The following is a 17,722-nucleotide window of genomic DNA, read 5'->3' on the forward strand; positions in this document are numbered from 1 at the left end:
TTCTTTCTTTAAAAAGAAGGAGCTTATTTAATTGACAATTGGTGCAGAAACAAGGAGGGCGAATCTTGGTTGAATCCCCATGGCTTAAAAAAAAACAACCAGGATTATTGCATTTGAAATACACTTCTCCTAATAAGTTGATGGAATAGGGGAAAATAATTTCATAAAACAGAATTCTGTCCTCTTCTCCTTTACGGGTCGCAGAGAACACATATTTTTCCCCCCACGGCAACCCCAAACTGCCTTGTTTACATTTTTTCCTCCTCTTTCTTGGAGATGCCGCAACTAAAGAGCAGAAGGACGTGGACGCTAGCCAAAGGGTTATTTACAACCCAGTAAACCGCAAGAGAAGACTTCGTCCAACTTTTTCTTCTGGGTTAGACGGGGCAGGGGAGAACGTGCCCGTAAAACTCAGCAGCCGTGAGATTTTACAGATTGTTTGGATCAGGGGGTGGATACTACAGTCATGTGAGATTCCACAATGAGATTCCACATTTCTTGGAAACCTCCCTTTTTAAAAAAAGCCACGTTCAGCCAAGCAAAGTCATCTCGGCTTCTGAATGTTCTTGGAGGACTTAGAAAGGGAAATAGCTTACCTCTAGTCCTTGACTTACAACTAATCTTTTAGAGACTGTTTGAAGTTACAACAGCAGTGGGGGGAAAAAAGGACTTATGAATGGGCCTCAAACTTACGACCGTTACAGCATCCCCATGGTCATGTGATCAAAATTCAGGCACTTGGCAACCCGTAATTACAATTTCTGACCTTCCCGGCGGGTCTCTGACAAGCAGAGCTCAATTCGCTTAACGACTGCACGGGTCACTTAACAACCAGGCCAAAAAAGATCAATCTGACTCATGTTAACAACTGTCTTGCTTAGCAACAGAAATTCTGATCCCGATTTTGGTCGTTAAGTCTTGATTCCTAAAACCTAAAATGAGATTGCAGGACTCAATTCAGTGCATCATAAAGGAATCGCCAATAGTGGCTCACCCCGTATGGAAAGTGTCACATCCTGGTTTCCCCAAGCCAAAACAAACCATGATAGGGCCTAAGATGTCAGAAGAAGATCTGCTAGGAAACCTCTTTTCCAAACTCTTTCGGCTGCATTTTTTTACACATCCCCGTTGCTTTGCTCCTCTCCCTTCTACAACCGGCTGCCAATGCGCGTGAGATACTCCAAGTGCCCTATTTTGAGACCGCCCGGAGAACGTCCTCAGACACCCGAGTAGCTCACAAACAAATGGAGCTCTCTGGCGGGACTCCTGTGCTTTGGTGCCGAGAGGAAACGCGCCAACGTTTGACATGGTGCTCTAAGCCCGCAGAGACCACCCACTCTTTCCTCTTCGATTGTCACCACACACCTGCAGTAACACAACGGCCGGTTGACTTTCACAGACAAGGAGAAACAAGCTGCAGACTGACCTTCCTTGAACCACGTTCTTAGCGGCTTCCGTGTGAAATTATTTCCTGCCTCCCGAGGACCATTCGCTGACCCCAATTTTACCCCCAGACTCTGCCCTTTTCTTGCTCAGGACTTCCCCTGCTCTTTTCCACCGGCCCTTTCACCTTCCCTTCACCTGGTGTGTGCCACATAGGCAGTCCTTCAACTTACAACAGTTCGTTTAGTGACCATCCGAAGTTACAACGGGCATTGAAAAAAATGACTTGTAGCCGTTTTGCACACTTGTAGCCATTGCAGCTTCCCGTGATCATGGGATCAAAATTCATCTTTATGACGGTTGGGTTCGGAGGTCGAGAACGACCTGTATTTCTACACAAGTTTAGGAGTCACCGTAGGAAGGGGTATCCATGAAAAAATGCCCCCTGCCCAAATATTTCAGCTTTTTCTCAAACTCCGCAACAAACAACAAAGTCCCCAGGGGAAGAAAAGTCGTCTACGTATTGCAAGAATCTTTATTCCTCTCCGTAACTCTTGTGAACTCAAGCTTTCTTTTCTTCCCTTTTTATTTCTAACTCTCAAGGCTGTAAAAATAAAATTTATATATATATATATATATCTCCCCAGGAAGCAGGTGAAGCAAATCTGTTTAGCTCTCAAAAGGTGGGCAGAGGGCTGGCTGGCACACCTGAGCTTCAGAAGTAAATCTTACCAAACCCGCTGCAACTTATCCCCTGCTGCCCGCTGACAAACAGGCACAATGACACCCCAACCACCCACCCACCCAGCCGCCAGACAATGCACACTTGGCTTGCACAATTGATGCCACTGTTGCATCACACCCAACCTCCTGCCCTGGGGCAGCCCTCCAGTGCCTTCGGGGCAGAAGGCTCCTCTGTCTGTCTGTCTGTCTGTCTAGCTCAGAGGGACAATTGCAGACCCAGCATTGCCAGGTATCTGAAAATAAAATAGAGAGAGAAGAAAGCAAAAAGCAAACAACAACAATAAAAATAATAAAAATCAGAATTCTTTCCATCCTCTACCAGCTTCTGGGTCTCTTGAGACCCTCTTAATCCTACCTCGTGGGTGCAAGAGACCCACCCCACGGACCTCCACCTCCGTCTTGCAAGACATCAAAGCAACGGTCTCCTCCGTGGAAGGAAGCCGGAAGCAGGTCGTGATCCTCCATCCAGCCATCTCAGAGGGAAGCCAGACTAGTGTGACTCACACCCCTGTCAAACGGGCCTCAGGGCCCTGGGCTGGGGTGATAATTGCTCCGGAGCCACAGAAAAGGAGGTGGGGGAAGGTAACGGGGACCATCCATCACCTGGAGATTCCCCCGCAGAGACCCCCCCTCCACGCCCCCAAGGCTGAAAATGCAAGACGTGAGAGCAGACAGGCAGCGCAGCGCCCCAGCGGGATTTTGACACATCCTAAGCAGTGAGTCATCTCCCCTCCTCCTCTTTTCAACCAATGGAAATTCGAGGGGAGGAGGGGAGGTTGACCCCCTCGACCTGCGGCTTTTGGCCTCTGCTCCACGCTTGCAAACGGCTGGATCCCAAACCTGTCACTGGAAACACCCTTTGGTATGAAATTGGTCTCTGATGTAGAGGCATCGTCTGTGTACATGTGAGTGTGTGTGTGTTTGTGTGTGTGTCTGGCAGATGTTTGGGATTCCAAGGGCATGAATCCCTTGCTGCTAGTCTATTGAAGAGCAGTCTTCCAGTATTTGAGGGGATGCATGCCACAAAGAAGGGGGGGTTTTCCCCCTATTCTGCAAAGCACCCGAAGGCAGGACAAGAAGCAACAGATGGAAACCAATCAAGGAGAGAAGCAACCTGGAACTAAGGAGGAATTTCCTGACAGTGAGAGAGAACAACCAACTAGTGCTTGCCTTCAGAAGTTGTGGGTGCTCTATCACTGGAGGTTTTTAAGAAGAGACTGGACAGCCATTTGATAGGGTCTCCTGCCTGAGCTGAAGGGATGCAGTGGCTCAGTGGGTTAGGACGCTGAGCTTGTCGATCAAAAGGTCGGCAGTTTGGCGGGTCGAATCCCGAGTGCCGCGTAACAGAGTGAGCGCCTCTTACTCGTCCCAGCTTCTGCCAACCTAGCAGTTCGAAAGCACGTAAAAATGCAAGTAGAAAAATAGGGACCACTACGGTGGGAAGGTAACAGCGTTCCGTGCGCCTTTGGCGTCTAGTCATGCGTCTAGTCATCACCACGGACACATCCTTGGACAAGCGCTGGCTCTTTGGCTTTGAAACTTACCTGCCTGAGCAGGGGGTTGGACTAGATGATCCCCAAGGTCCCTCCCAACTCTGTCACTCTGCATTCTAGCTGAGGATGAGTCGCCTGAACTGCAAGATGGGCGGCAAGTAACTTTGATAAACAAATTATTTATTTATTCATTCAAGAAACGCATATGGCCACCCAATTCACACGGAGATGACTGTGAGTGGCTTGCAACATAAAAACCCACCACCTTAAAAAAAAAAAAGACATAAAAACAACAGTCCACTGCCTGCAAGCGGCGACACAATCACATTAACCCCTGAATTAGCTTCAGGGTACCCCAGGCTGGCTGGGGAAAAAAAACCCACATTTTTTAAGGACCTTTCAGAAAAGCAACAGCAGGGGGCCCAATCATTCCTCAAAGAAGGGGCCACCACCAAGAAGACACCCTTCCCACCTAATCTATGGGACCCCTGACCTACCCTGGGTGGATGCCCTAAGGAAGAGGCAGTCTTTCAAATAGCCTGGCCCACAATCCTGTAGCCACGATGGAACTTGCATCTGGTAGGTACCTGGCCTTGATGACTTCACACCTACCTTCACCATCTCTGGCTTCTCCAAGTCAGAGGCTGTCAAGGAGAGAAGACGGACCCAAATTTGGCTCGGCTTAACTGCTGGATCCAAAGCTTTGCCAGCTAGAAGCATCTGAGATTAAATCACTTTGGGAAATGAAAAACAGGATAGGATGTGTTTCAGATGCGAGAGGCAGATTTTCTGCACAGGATGCAAAAAAAGCCTAAATCTTACCATTTTGTTCTCCCACCCCTGCACCCCACACCTGCTCCCCCACTGAGACCTTTCCTTTGCACCTCTGATTCTTTCTGCGTTAATGTGCCAATTTTATCTCATTTATGATAAACTCCACCTGCTTCCCAACATGTTCAGCCTCCTGTTTCTCTAGGGGGGTGGGGGTGGGGGGAGTAAAACACACACACACACACACAAAAAAAAGTGGGCTTTTATGTTCTCGCTGCATTTTCTCCCCAACCCCCAGCCATGTATCCCTTGGTTTCATCTTATTTTAAACGGGAATTGAACTAATTAGTGCCAACTGGAATGCCACAAAAACAGGCTTGAAAATAAGATCCTTTCCTAAAGTTTGAGCTAAGTAGAAAATGGACTCTTTCGGTGTAGATGGTCTGTAAGTTTAAAATGCACCACGAGTATTTCTTACTGGAAGATTAGCAGTCGGACAGATCGGTCATCAGATGACACGCAGAGATAAACCACATTTGAAGATCATTCAGATAAAAAGCAAAAGAAACCAAGAGACTAGAACACATCCTCTCCAGCAGCCAAGCCCCCAGATAAGCAGGGATTAGCACCAGACAAACAATCAAGCAGAAAACAATATTGTAATCAAGAGATGATCAAGAAGAAAACCACATCCCACCAACATTGGTAGGGCAAGCTACTGTATGTCAACAGGGAGAAAACTACACCCTGCCTCACACGGACGATGTACCCTAGTTGGGTCATGAAACGTCTGCAAGAAAACCACCAAGCTCAGAGAGCACCAAGGGCCCCGCAGTCCTCCTCCTCCTCCTTGCAAACCCCCCTCCCTTCTAGCACTGATGATGTTCCCTAGTTGGGTCATGAAACGTCTGCAAGCAAACCACCCAGCTCTAGAGAGCTTCATGCATTTTCAACAATTTCTTATAAGAATTTTTCCACTATTGTGAAGCACAACGGAGGAGGGTCAGGTTGAAACCTCACCAGGCAATCCGTGCTAGACCATACCAGGTGACGGGCGCTGATCTTGGTCAAGAGGGCATTTTAGTTTCTCTATTGTGCCCGGACGGGACACCATGTTGGAAAAATTGAGGAGGCCAGCAGCTGATTGGAATATGGATTTGATTTTGATTTTTAGGGAGGGGCAGCAGCATTGAAGAGCATTAGAGCCTTGGTGGAGCAGTGGGCTAATGCCTCCTTAAGTAACACCAGCTGCCTGCAATTAATGCAGGTTCGCATCCCACCAGGCTCAAGGTTGACTCAGCCTTCCATCCTTCCCAGGTAGGTAAAATGAGGACCCAGATTGTTGGGGGCAATTAAGCTGACTTTGTAATAATGCCGCTTGGGGGGTGTGTGAAAGCCCTACTAAGCAGGCATATACATAGAATGAAGGCTACTGCTAAGCTTGTCAGCCGCCCTGAGTCTTCGGAGAAGGGCGGGATATAAATGGAATTAAAATTTAAAAATTTAAAAATTAGCGATGGATGACTTTTGAATCCAGACCTATTTTTATTTTTGGTAGGAATGACGGTTAGTTATCCCTGAATAGTTCAAGAATGTCACATGAGAGAAAAACTTTGCCCAAGGAATCAATAATAGGCCATTGTAAAGGCCTTCCTTCGTTCCTTCCTTCCTTCCTTCCATCCTTCCTTCCTTCCTTCCTTCCTTTCCTTCCTTCCTCTCTTCTCTTCTCTTCTCTTCTCTTCTCTTCTCTTCTCTTCTCTTCTCCTCTCCTCTCCTCTCCTCTCCTCTCCTCTCCTCTCCTCTCTTCTTGTATTATCAGTGATATTTCTCCCCCAAAAGATTCTTCTCTTCAATGCTTTTGAAGGAGTGCCTCCAAGATAGCACCTGCTGGCTTTTGACTTGAGAACAAATAAGGTTATAATAGATTAGGAAGTTTTATTACATGGTGCAATTGTGGCATTGTATTGATTTTATCAAGGCTGCTTTTGATTTATACTCCGAGCGAGGTTCGCTCAGGAGCGTGCAGGTTATAAATGTGGCAAATGAGAACAATTTGCGGTGAAGGGTTTTGTCTCTGCACAAGTCATCGCCGAGTCTGCCTGGAAGCTGCTTTTGTTCTTTTAAATCCAAGACTTCGGGGGGGGGGAACGAACTTATTCAGGGCCAGACTGAAAAATCCCCTTCCTCAACACAACATTACATCTTACATCCGTGTGAAACTGGACATGTCAGGTAAACGGTAAGAAAAGAGAATGGAGTCCTTGGGTTAAGAGCACAGCGGGGATGAGAATTAAGCAAGGCAGGGCTAGATGAGGCGAGCCTGGCTTTGCCACTTCTTGTGCCACGGTTGCTGAGTGAGTCCCGGGGTCTAACCCTAACCCTAACCCATCTGTCTCTCCATCCCTCCCTCTATCTCTCCATCCCTCCATCCAATAATATCTCTACATCCGTCCATCCATCCATTCATCCATCCATTTGTCTATCTCTCCATCCATCCATCCATCTCTCTAGCCATCTCTCCCTCCCTCCCTCTATTTTTCCACCCATCCCTCCTTCTCTCCATCCATTCCTCCATTCATCCTTCTATCTCTCCATCCATCCCTCCATCCCTCCCTCTATCTCTCCATCCCTCCATTCATCCATCCAATATCTCTACATCCATCCATCCATTCATCCATCCATTTGTCTATCTCTCTATCCCTCCACCTCTCTAGCCATCTCTCCATCCCTCCCTCTATTTCTCCACCCATCCCTCCATCCATCCTTCTATCCCTCCATCCATCCTTCTATCTCTCCATCCATCCCTCCATCCATTCCTCTCTCTCTCCATGCATCCATCCATCCCTTCCCTGTGAATAAAACACGACAACTCCCCCAGTGCCCCAAGGCGAGCCTCTACAAACACACAGATCTTCCTTATCCAAAGTGGAACATTCAAAGCGCATTAAACTTTGGCTATTTTAACAAGCCTGTAACAGCGCCAAGAATATGTTATTTGTCTTCTCTGCTGCATTTCCCCTTCCCGAGCTGTGGCTGAAATGAAAAGGCGCAGGGCCGAGTCACACCGAGGGGAAACAATCACCTCTTGGAAAATTGCTTCTCCTCCGAACTGTCCACCGACAAAAGCGAATTTCCTATTCTATGCATGATTTGGTCCAGAACGACTTAGAACAAGAGCCACACTTTATTTGCAACAAGTAAACGCAATTTTCTTCAGAAAATAAGCTGGGAGATATGCAGATTTACACCCCCCCCAAAACCATCAGGGCTACATTGAAGATTTGAAAAACAAAACAAAATCACCACCACCGCCCAAGGCCCTTTGAGTTTAAAAAAGCAAATCAGCAACTTCCTTGCATGCCCAACCTGGAAATTTAGCTACAGAGCACCCCACAATTTTGCAGTTGGGGGTTGGAAAGCATGATGAGAGCAGGCTTAAAGAGTTAATCAGCCCCACAGCGGAAAACACAGCGCTTGGGAACTCGAAATAAAGCCGGCTCTTAAAGACAGCTTGTGTTACTCACTACAGAGACCACAGCCAACGCTGCTATTTTTAAGAACCACTTCTCTGCAGCATGTGGGGACTGCACAATGCCAAAAGGCTGCATTTAAAAATACATTAAAAAAAGGAAAGAAGCCACACCAAAAAACACAGCGGCTCCTACAGAATCTAATCCGTAGGAACAAAAGAGAAAGAATATTCTGGAAACAAGAGCAGGGTTCAAAATGGGCTGGGTCCACGCCCGGCAAAGCGCAGGTCTCTGAGTCCTGGACTACAACTCCCATCAATTCCACTCTTCCGGGATGAGAGTGGTATTCCAGCTGAGGGGGTGGGACACGTGTGCCCTGAAGATCTCAGAAGAGAGATAGATGAGAGGGCATCCCCACGTTACAACAGGTCACTTAGCGACCGTCCAAAGTTGCAACGGCACTGAAAAAGGGGGAGTTAGGACCGTTTTTTCACACTTACGACCGTTGCAGCCTCCCCGTGGTCACGTGATCACAATTCAGACTCTTGGCAACTGGCTCGTATTTATGACGGTCGCCATGTCCTGGGGGGGGGTGTTACGTGATCCCTTTTTGCGACCTTCTGACAAGCAAAGTCAAAGGTGGGGGGGGAAAGCCTGTTCCACTTAACAACCGTTTCGCTCATTTGACGACTGCAGTGATTCAGTTAACAACTGTGGCAAGGAAGGTCGCAGAATGGGGCAAAACTCCCTTAACAATTGTCTCACTTAACCACAGAAATGTTGGGCTCAAAGGTCCTAAGTTGAGGACTACCGGTATAATCACAAGGACTGCTGAAATTTCTTCTCTTTTTCTGAACTTTCACAAAGACCAAAGAGTTAAAACAGTTAAAACAGAGGAGGAGGAGGAGGAGAAATATTTATTATTACCATTAATGCAGAATATTGACAACCAGCCGAACAGCCAGAGCCTTTAACCAGCTGAGAAAAGAAATATTGGCTTTCATTTCTGTCTCAACCATGACCAACCCTAAGTAGAGTCTGTTTATACAAAGGAAGGATGGAAAAGAGATCAAACAAAAAAGTAACATTATAAGTAACTTACCCACACGAGAAACTATGTGTCAGTTCTTTCTAAAATACACACACACACACAGACACACACAGACACACACACAAACACACACACACACCTCAAAACTGCTGCTTCAAACCTCTTGCTTTGCAGAAATGCCTTCCCCCTTTGGAAGAAGCACAGGGGCAAAACTTTGGCAGGTGCCAATTCAAGATTTAGGAGGAATTATCCCATTCTTCTGTTTTCAAATCTTTCTGGCATATCCTATTTTTAATTTTTTCGACGTGGCTCTACAGGCGAGGATCCTCAAAATTTCTCCAAGGCTGAGGTTCCCCCTTCCTGCAATTAAGGAGAAACTTCCTAATACTGAAGATCAACCAGTGGAACGTCTGGCCTTCGGAAGTCATGGGTGCTCCATCACTGGAGCTTTCAAAGAGATTGGGCGTTTATTCAGAATGGTATAGGGCAGGGGTAGGCAACCTTGGCTCTTTTATGACTCGTGGACTTCAACTCCCAGAATTCCTGAGCCAGCCATGCTGAGGAGAAAGGGAGAGGTTTCCCTGCTGAGCCATGCTGGCTCAAGGAATTCTGGGAGTTGAAGTCCACCAGTCATAAAAGAGCCAAGGTTGCCTACCCCTGGTATAGGGTCTCCTGCTTGAGCTGGGGGTTGAAAGGTTCTCTAATTCTAATTCTGTTCTATTCTATTCTATTATTTGTAATTTATTCTTTTCGTAAATTATTAGACAAGTAATGCATTCCCCGCCCCCCAGAACAAGACCTGGGATCTAGAGAATAGGGACTGCTGATCCACAGCAGAATTCCGAGCTGACTGATGGACGGCAGGAGGGGAATAATTTTTTTTTTGGCATCTTCTCTAATGGCCTTGCCAGCCCAACCTGCTGCCGAGGCCATACAGTAGCGCCAGAACACGTCTCTATGCTCGACAGGCCCGCCATAAAGCCTCCGACAAGCCTGTGAGTCACTGGCAGATTTTCCAAAGAATGACTCACCTGTTTGGAAAGCAACATGGCTGCACGCCGGATTGGGGGGTGGGGGCAGGAGAAACAGCAAAAGGTCTCCTCCATTGAGGGAAGTTAAAAGCTCCGTGACCTTGAGATGAACCAGGTTAAATGACAGGAAGGGGGAGGGAAGCTCAGGCATCCCCTGGCAGGGGAAGCTTCAAATGAAGGAGAATATGTGTAGCTCAGGGATGACGGGAGGGGTCCTTGATGCTCTCTGAGCTGGCTTGTTTTCTTGCAGACGTTTCATCACCCAACTAGGTAACATTGTCAGGGCTAGAAGGGGATGGGATTTGTAGGAAGGAGGGGGAGGATTGTGGGGTCCCTGGGTGCTCTCTGAGCTGGGTGGTTTCCTTGCAGATGTTTTGTGACCAAACTAGGTAACATCATCAGTGCTAGAAGAGAACGGGGTTTGCAGAGAGGTGGAGGAGGAGGAGGAGGAGGAGGAAGAAGAAGAAGAAGAGGAGGAGGAGGAGGAGGAGGAGGAGGAGGAGGAGGAGGAGGAGGAGGAGGAGGAGGAGGAGGAGGAGGACTGTCAGAATAAACCCCACTCCCTTCTAACACTGATGATGTTACCTAGTTTGGGTAATGAACCATCTGCATGGAAACCACCATGCTCAGACAGCATCAGGGATCCCTCATAATAAGCTTATTTCTGTGAGGGGGAAAAAATCTCCTTTTTTTCCAGATGAAATCGAGGCTGAAATCACCAAGCTCCCCTCTTTGCTTTCTAGGTTTAATTTCAGGTACCCCCCCCCAAAAAAAGCCAGGCATTGTCCTCGGAAGAAGGCAGTTCATCCATTCTAAGACAGAAAGAGGCAGGGGAATTCTGGGAGTTGAAACCCACAAAGTTGCCAAGACTGGACAACCCTGTTCTACAAGGACAGGGAGAAGATTGAGAGAGATGCCTTTTCGTACAGACTGCTCAGAAATCGGTAACCCCAAACACCCCCCCCCAAAAAAAAGCTACTTCCGCAACCTGATTAAGAGAGAGCCAATCTGCATGTTGCTTTTAGTTGCTTCTGCAACCGCCGTTGAGTTATAGTGGAGCTGGATTGGCTTGCGGGCTCTCCAACGGTTGACACAAACGGGGGTTTGTGTTGTTTTAAAAACAAGTAAGAGCCTTGGTGGCGCAGTGGGCTAATGCCTCCTTAAGTAACACCAGCTGCCTGCAATGAGTGCAGGTTCGAGTCCCACCAGGCTCAAGGTTGACTCAGCCTTCCATCCTTCCGAGGTAGGTAAAATGAGGACCCAGATTGTTGGGGGCAATTAAGCTGACTTTGTAATAATGCCGCTTGGGGGTGTGTGTGAAAGCCCTAATAAGCAGGCATATACATAGAATGAAGGCTACTGCTAAGCTTGTAAGCCGCCCTGAGTCTTCGGAGAAGGGCGGGATATAAATGGGATTAAAATAAAAAAAATAAATAAGTAAGATTAATATTAAAAAAAACCACCACCACCACGAGTTTGGTTTAAATGATGGCTCCCATCTTTTGAGGTCCACCAGCATCACAATTTAGCTGCTAAATCTTAGAGGTGAGGACTCTCCCTTGAAGCAGAGGTAAAAAAAGTAAGCGATAGGGAGGCAAGTCTGGGAGGCAAATCTTCTACCACCCACCCACCGCAATATTCACAGGTCGTGTAATGCCGTGTTATCCGACTTTTGGACTGCCTCCATTGCTGGTTACAGGACATGCCTGGGGGGGGGGGTTAGGGTTTGGAGGGGGCCGTTCTTTTCCTTTTGACGTCACTGGCCTTTCTAAGCACAGCTGTCCAAACAATTTGGCCTCGCCAAAGCCAGCAGCGTGCGTGCCTTAAGCCTCGGACTGGATCCTTGGCTCTCTGCTTAGAGAAACCCACCCCTTAAGACCTCCATGCCCCGGGGGAATCTGAAAATGCATTTTTTGCAGCCACCCCCCAAATGGGGGCAGGTGGTTGACAGAGTTTTTTTTCCCCCGTCTTCAAAACCGGAAAAAGGCAACGTGGGTCATTTTCTGCGTGCATCCATAAAGCAAACAATGGAAAAATATTTGAACCGTGGGGTCCTTGGCGCTCTCTGAACTGGGTGGTTTTCTTGCAGATGTTTCATGACCCAACTAGGTAGCATCACCAGTGCGAAAAAGGAGTTTGGGAGGAGGAGGAGGAGGAGGAGGAGGGGGGGGGCAGAGTGGAGTAGAGGAGAAGAAGAAAAGAAAGGAAAGAGGAGAGGAGAGGAGAGGAGAGGAGAGGAGAGGAGAGGAGAGGAGAGGAGAGGAGAGGAGAGGAGAGGAGGACTGTGGGGTCCTTGGTAATCTCTGTGAGTTTGGTGGTTTTCTTGCAGACATTTCATGACCCAACTAGGTAACATCATCAACATCTGTGAAGACATGAACACGGAAAATGGTTGCAGAAAACGGCTTGCTCTTCGCAGGATGTTCCTCACCATAACTCAGGTCATCAAAGGACCCCTTTGCTGCATTCACACACAAGACAGAATCCCACGAACTGAACAGGAGAGTTGCACACCAAACATCCATCCCCACACCCATGCAAGCCTCGGAACCGAGCCACGGTTAGATGACCTCAAGCCTATTCACCTTTGGGGTTTAGCCAGTCAAGGGTTACTTCATTCGGATGGCATGTTGAGATTTATAAGACGCCAGAAATTTGGGGGGGCGACCGCAATCCCCCAGTGTAAAACCTGCCCGGTAACAGGGATAAAATAAATCACTCCTAGTCGTCGCCATTCCCAGAGCAGGTTGTCTTTCGTTTTTGTTTTCTTTTTTTTAAGGACAGTTTTGATGTATTGTTTTCTCGCAGAAAATAATTACTGGGAACTTAAGAGTAAACAATACGCTCGCTCTGCCAGAGCACTAGAAGGAAACAGCAGTTATACAGCATAATAGCGTTTGGGGAAATATATATTAAAAAACAGGTCACGTGCCAAGAAAGAGAATGTAGACAGTACAGATAGTCCTCGGCTTAAAATGTTTCATTTAGTGAGCGTTCAAAATTACAAAGGCACTGGAAAAAGGGGCTTAGGACCTTTTCTCACACGTAACGGCCATGGCAGCGTGCCCAGGGTCACGTGATTTACATTCGGATGCTTGACAGCTGGCTCATTTTTACCACGCTCTCGCAGAGTCCTGGTGGGCCACGCGGTCCCCTTTTTGTGATCGATCTTCTGACGGGCAAAGTCAATGGGGAAGCCGGAGTCACTCTTTTTTAAGCGCCGTCGTAACTTCGGTCGCTAAATAGTTGTAAGTTGAGGATTACCTGAACTATCCTAAAAGAGGCACACCTTTAACGGGATGCCTCTTCTAAGAAGTGTTCCATCATCGTTCATTTTTTTTTCTCCTTTTCCCTTTGAGATTGCAAACAGTTGTTCGTCATTTTTACAAGGGCAGCTTTTGAACTAATTAAAGTCTTAAAACAGCCACCCGTTGGCGGGGAGGAGCCCTCTCCTGCTCAATGAGGAACTCATTTATGGATTAAAGGAGCAGAAAAGGAAATGGGAAAGACTGAAGTCTGTTAAGTTGGCTGGACTCCTGGACAGGCAGAACCCTGTGTGCCATAAATCAAAATAAAAGAGAAGGAAGAGGAGAAACATTTGTTCCAAGCCTCAGAAAAATTGGAGACAAGTGTACAAACATTTGGAAGAGATCATTACAGCCCACCCCCAAATTAAAAACTCTTCCCCTGTGACATTATCTGTGAGGCCCAAAGCTAAAATAGATTAGTAATAATTGATAAAAACATAGATGGTCAATGTTTGTGTTTGACTAGCTTTGATAATAAAGTTATCTAGTTTGGGTAATGAAATGTCTGCAAATAAAAACAACAAAAATAGATTGCCACTCATCAAACCTTATTAACTAACTCACTACAAGGCTGTTAATTTATATGCAGACTAATTTCATTCTTTAAACCATCATGGCCAAGCTAGCCAAACCTCTGGGCAATAAAACCATTGATGACAGGGATACCTGTGGATACAGCTTCAATTCCCCCCCCCCCCCCGCTTCGTTTGTTGTTTGCCAGGGAGAACAACTGACAAATGCAATTTTTGATTCTCCAATCTAGGTAGGGAGAACTAATTATCTGAACAACAGTCACACACACAATAAAAGAGCCGACAGCTGTTACCCAAAGCCATTCCGAATGGCTCCAGAAGCAACCTAGGACCATTAAGGGAGGAAAAATCAAGATTTGAAAAATAAAACTTATTTTTTTCCCCAGTCCTCAAGGCAGCTGTGCACAGCATCCGCTGGGCCTTTAATTAAAAAGTTGGTGATGAGGTTTTAAATATGATTAAACAACAAAACAAGCTACAGGATGTTGATGGCTCTTTTGTGGGGGCGAAGAAAGATGCTGTGTTTTTTTTCCCTCCTCGGAGTTTTAGCAACAGCTCCTCTCTCTGCTGGGATGTTTTCACATCTCCTTCATTTGGTTTTCTTAATTAAAGTGCTGGAGGGTTAGGATTCCGATAATGAATTGCTTGCTGGAATTTGGCTTGCTAGAATTTTAGAATTCTGTCTTCGTGGCTTGTCCTAGTGGCCTCTCTTTCCAGAAACCAAACCTTGCAATATATTTATTTGCATCTTGCCTTTATTATTTTTACAAATAACTCAAGGCAACGAAGATAGCTATTGCCTCCTCCCCCTATCAGGATTGTTCTTGTGGAGAAAATAGAATGTGCATTGGATATTTTTGCTGCCTTGACTTATTTGTAAAAATAATAAAGGTGAGGAAGGAAGGAAGGAAGGAAGGAAGGAAGGAAGGAAGGAAGGAAAGAAAGAAAGAAAGAAAGAAAGAAAGAAAGAAAGAAAGAAAGAAGAAAAGAAAGAAAGAAAGAAACCCACTGTAGTTTGCAAAATAAAAAAGGAATAGAGAAATTGGAGGCACTATTCCACACCAATGAGACGCAAAGACCATTTTTAATTCCTGGGTCCAACAGCAGTTTAAGAGCCCCTTCATCCATCACCAAACTAAATTCCTCAACAACCACAAAAGGAATAAAATGTTTGGGAAGCACCCAAGTGTGAAGTCCAAAACCGGTCGACTTGGTTCCGAGTCAGTGGTGTTCTGAGAAGTCATGATTAAACTGTGACTAATGAGAATTTTCAAGGCCATGTGCTGAGGCACACCGGCTTAAAACCAACGGCTGCCTTCAGCTAAACCCACTAAGCCAAGATCTGAGAAACGCCCACGGGATGTGCTTGCCGGTCTGTGCAAACCATCCTAGATTCCAGAGAGAGGGAGAGGGAGGGAGGGGGAGAGGGAGAGGGAGAGAATCTTATTCTAATTTTTGCTTGTTTTTGTCACCCCTGGCAAGAAAAAGCTGCAGCAACTTGGAAGGGGAGGGGGAAACAGAGGTCATCTGGACAGCCCTCCCATTCTGCTCAGGTCTGATGTGCTCAGCAAGGCAAAGTCTATAAGAAACAAGAGTCTCATCTCAAACCCACATCTGGCTAGGATTCGCTTAAGCAAACATTCACAGGCTAGGTTGGCTTTTCCTGGCAAGGGAGGCTGCTGGGGGGGGGGAAGAAGTGCCTTCAGATCCCCCCTCATTCCAAGGAGGCAGAAGCACACACACACACAACCCCCCAAATAAACATCAGGTACAACCTCAAGAGAATGGTCTCTTGATCCATTCCAGCTGCGGGGGGGGGGGCGGAGGGGCGGGGTGGCAGGAGCCAGATCAGAGGGGAGCCAAACGGCTCGTCCGAAGGGGTGGTGGTGTCACATTGCCCCCTCGCCCTCGTCCGGTCCCCGATTGGGGGGGGGCGGTTCACAAAGCCCCTCTTGCGACCCTCCCAACGGTTGGTGGTGGTGGGGATGCTGGACACTGCGCCCCGCCCACCATGGGGCTTAACTCTTCGCCTGGGGTGGAATTGGGGGGGGGGGGGGTCGGTGCAGCTTGAGCTCCTGCAAAGGGGGGACCCCTCCCCTCCCCTCGCGTCTCCCACCCAGGGACGACCCCCCCCCCCCAATTCTTGCCGGAGCCCTTCCCTGCCCCGCGCCCGGCCAGCTTCGGCGCAGACGCCCCTTCCCCAGCCCAGCCCGGTTGGAGAGACTCACCTCCACGCCCGGGCATCGCTTTGCGGGGTCGCTCGGCAGCCGCTGCCCCGGCCGCTCCTCCGCCGGCAGCCCCGGGCGCGCAGTGCGGCCGCCTCCGCCTCCAGCCAGGGCGGGCCAGGTGCCTCCTCCTCCTCCTCTTCCTCCTCCTCCTCCTCCTGCTGCCGCTGCCGCTGCCGTCCCCGCGGGCTAGCGGGACCCCGTGGCCGGGGCTGGGCGGCCGTCGGGGCTGGCCTGGCCGGAGGGCTCCATGCACGGAGGCAGCGCCCGGCAGCTGCAACCCCGCCGCTTCCTCCTCCTCCTCCGCCGCCGCCTCCTCCTCCGCTGCTGGGGCTCTTGCTGCAGCTGCAACGGCGGCGACCGGTTTGACAGCTCGGGCTGGACGACGGCGGCGGCGGCTCCCACTTCCTCCTGCTTTGCGCGCATTCCCGCTTTGCGGCCGCCGCCGCCGCCGCCGCCGCCGCCAGCGCAGCTGGGTCGCTCCAGCTGAGCCCGGGAAGCTTCGGCGGCGGCGGCCCTCTGGCGACCCCTGCTGGCCGCCGCGCGAAATCGCAGCTGCGCTTCACACACACACACACACACACACCCCAGCTGTAAAGCCCCCGCGGCCCCCCCCCGCCCAGATTTGGGGTCCCTGGGAAAGGTGGAGTGCGCACCCACGGATTCACCTTCGCACTTACACACACAAACCCGCAGTCGGCCGTCCGGGGTGCGCGCTCTGCCGCTGCCAGGGCTGAGAGTGATGGGAGGCGGGCTTTTCCGCACATCTGGAGAAGGCGGATCTGCCAAGGGGGGAAATTGCAGCTGTGCTCGACTCCAGCCCGAAGTTGGCGGACACACCCCCCCACCCGGATTTGGGGTCCCTGGGAAAGGTGGGGAAGGGGGGAAAGAGGATGGGGAAGGGTACATAGACACGCATAAGGCCGGGATACCTGCTCTGCCCCTCCCAGGATTGGGGACGATGGAACTCTGCACATCTGGAGAAGGCAGCTGTGCCTGGAAGGAGGGAGACATGTGGGTTGCCCCCCCCCAAGCCCTCAGCATCTTCCTCTCTTCTCAAGTGCCGGATCCCCTGATGGAACCTGGTTTGGTTTGGATGTGGGTTTTGAGATAATAATAATAAAGTTGGAAGGGACCTTGGAGGTCATCTAGTCCAACCCCCTGCTCAGGCAGGAAACCTTATACCATTTCAGATAAACCAGAATGGGCAGGATTTATGCAGGCACTTTTCAGGTCAAGGGGAAATGAAAGGTTGCAGCTGCTGATGGGATTAGAATTAAGCCATTCACACGTGCAAATCGGAAGAAGTCTTGAAAACTTACTGAGAAAGGAATCTTTAGTGCAGGAAAAAAAATCAAGACATTTTCTACATTTCTTGCTGGGAAACCTGTCACGGGCTTTAAAGGGGAGGGGGATTCTCAGGACCTGCAAGGGGCCGGACAGGAAACCAAAACCCAATTTCATGACTCAGCTTCCTGAATTACCCCGCTAATAATAAAAGCAGCCAGCGATGAAGTTGAGTTTGTCAGGAGTAAATTTAAGGCCGAAATGGGAAGAGATAATAGCCTGTCTGAAATTGGAAACCAGAGAGGTACATCAATTATCGCCGGGAAGATTAGTTTGGCTGCACCATCAGAGAAGTGACATGGCTCTGAGTAAAAAATAAAAGGCAGCAATTGGCTGCAAACGAACAACGATCAATCTAGAGAAATT

At 48.6% G+C, this 17,722-nt stretch overlaps 1 protein-coding gene across 3 annotated transcripts in view; it reads right to left on the minus strand.

Annotated features, from left to right (window-relative positions):
- PITPNM2 (phosphatidylinositol transfer protein membrane associated 2) overlaps nt 1-16,348 on the minus strand; it is a 75,597-nt gene extending 59,249 nt beyond the window's left edge. For all 3 annotated transcript variants that reach the window (XM_083373488.1, XM_083373487.1, XM_083373486.1), the window contains exon 1: nt 16,013-16,348. The gene's annotated coding sequence lies outside the window, so the exon portion shown is untranslated. The remainder of the gene's footprint in view (nt 1-16,012) is intronic.
- Between the last annotated feature and the right edge of the window lie 1,374 nt (nt 16,349-17,722).

Source organism: Vipera ursinii, assembly GCF_947247035.1.
Source record: "Vipera ursinii genome assembly, chromosome: 14".
Classification (NCBI taxonomy): Eukaryota; Metazoa; Chordata; class Lepidosauria; order Squamata; family Viperidae; genus Vipera; species Vipera ursinii.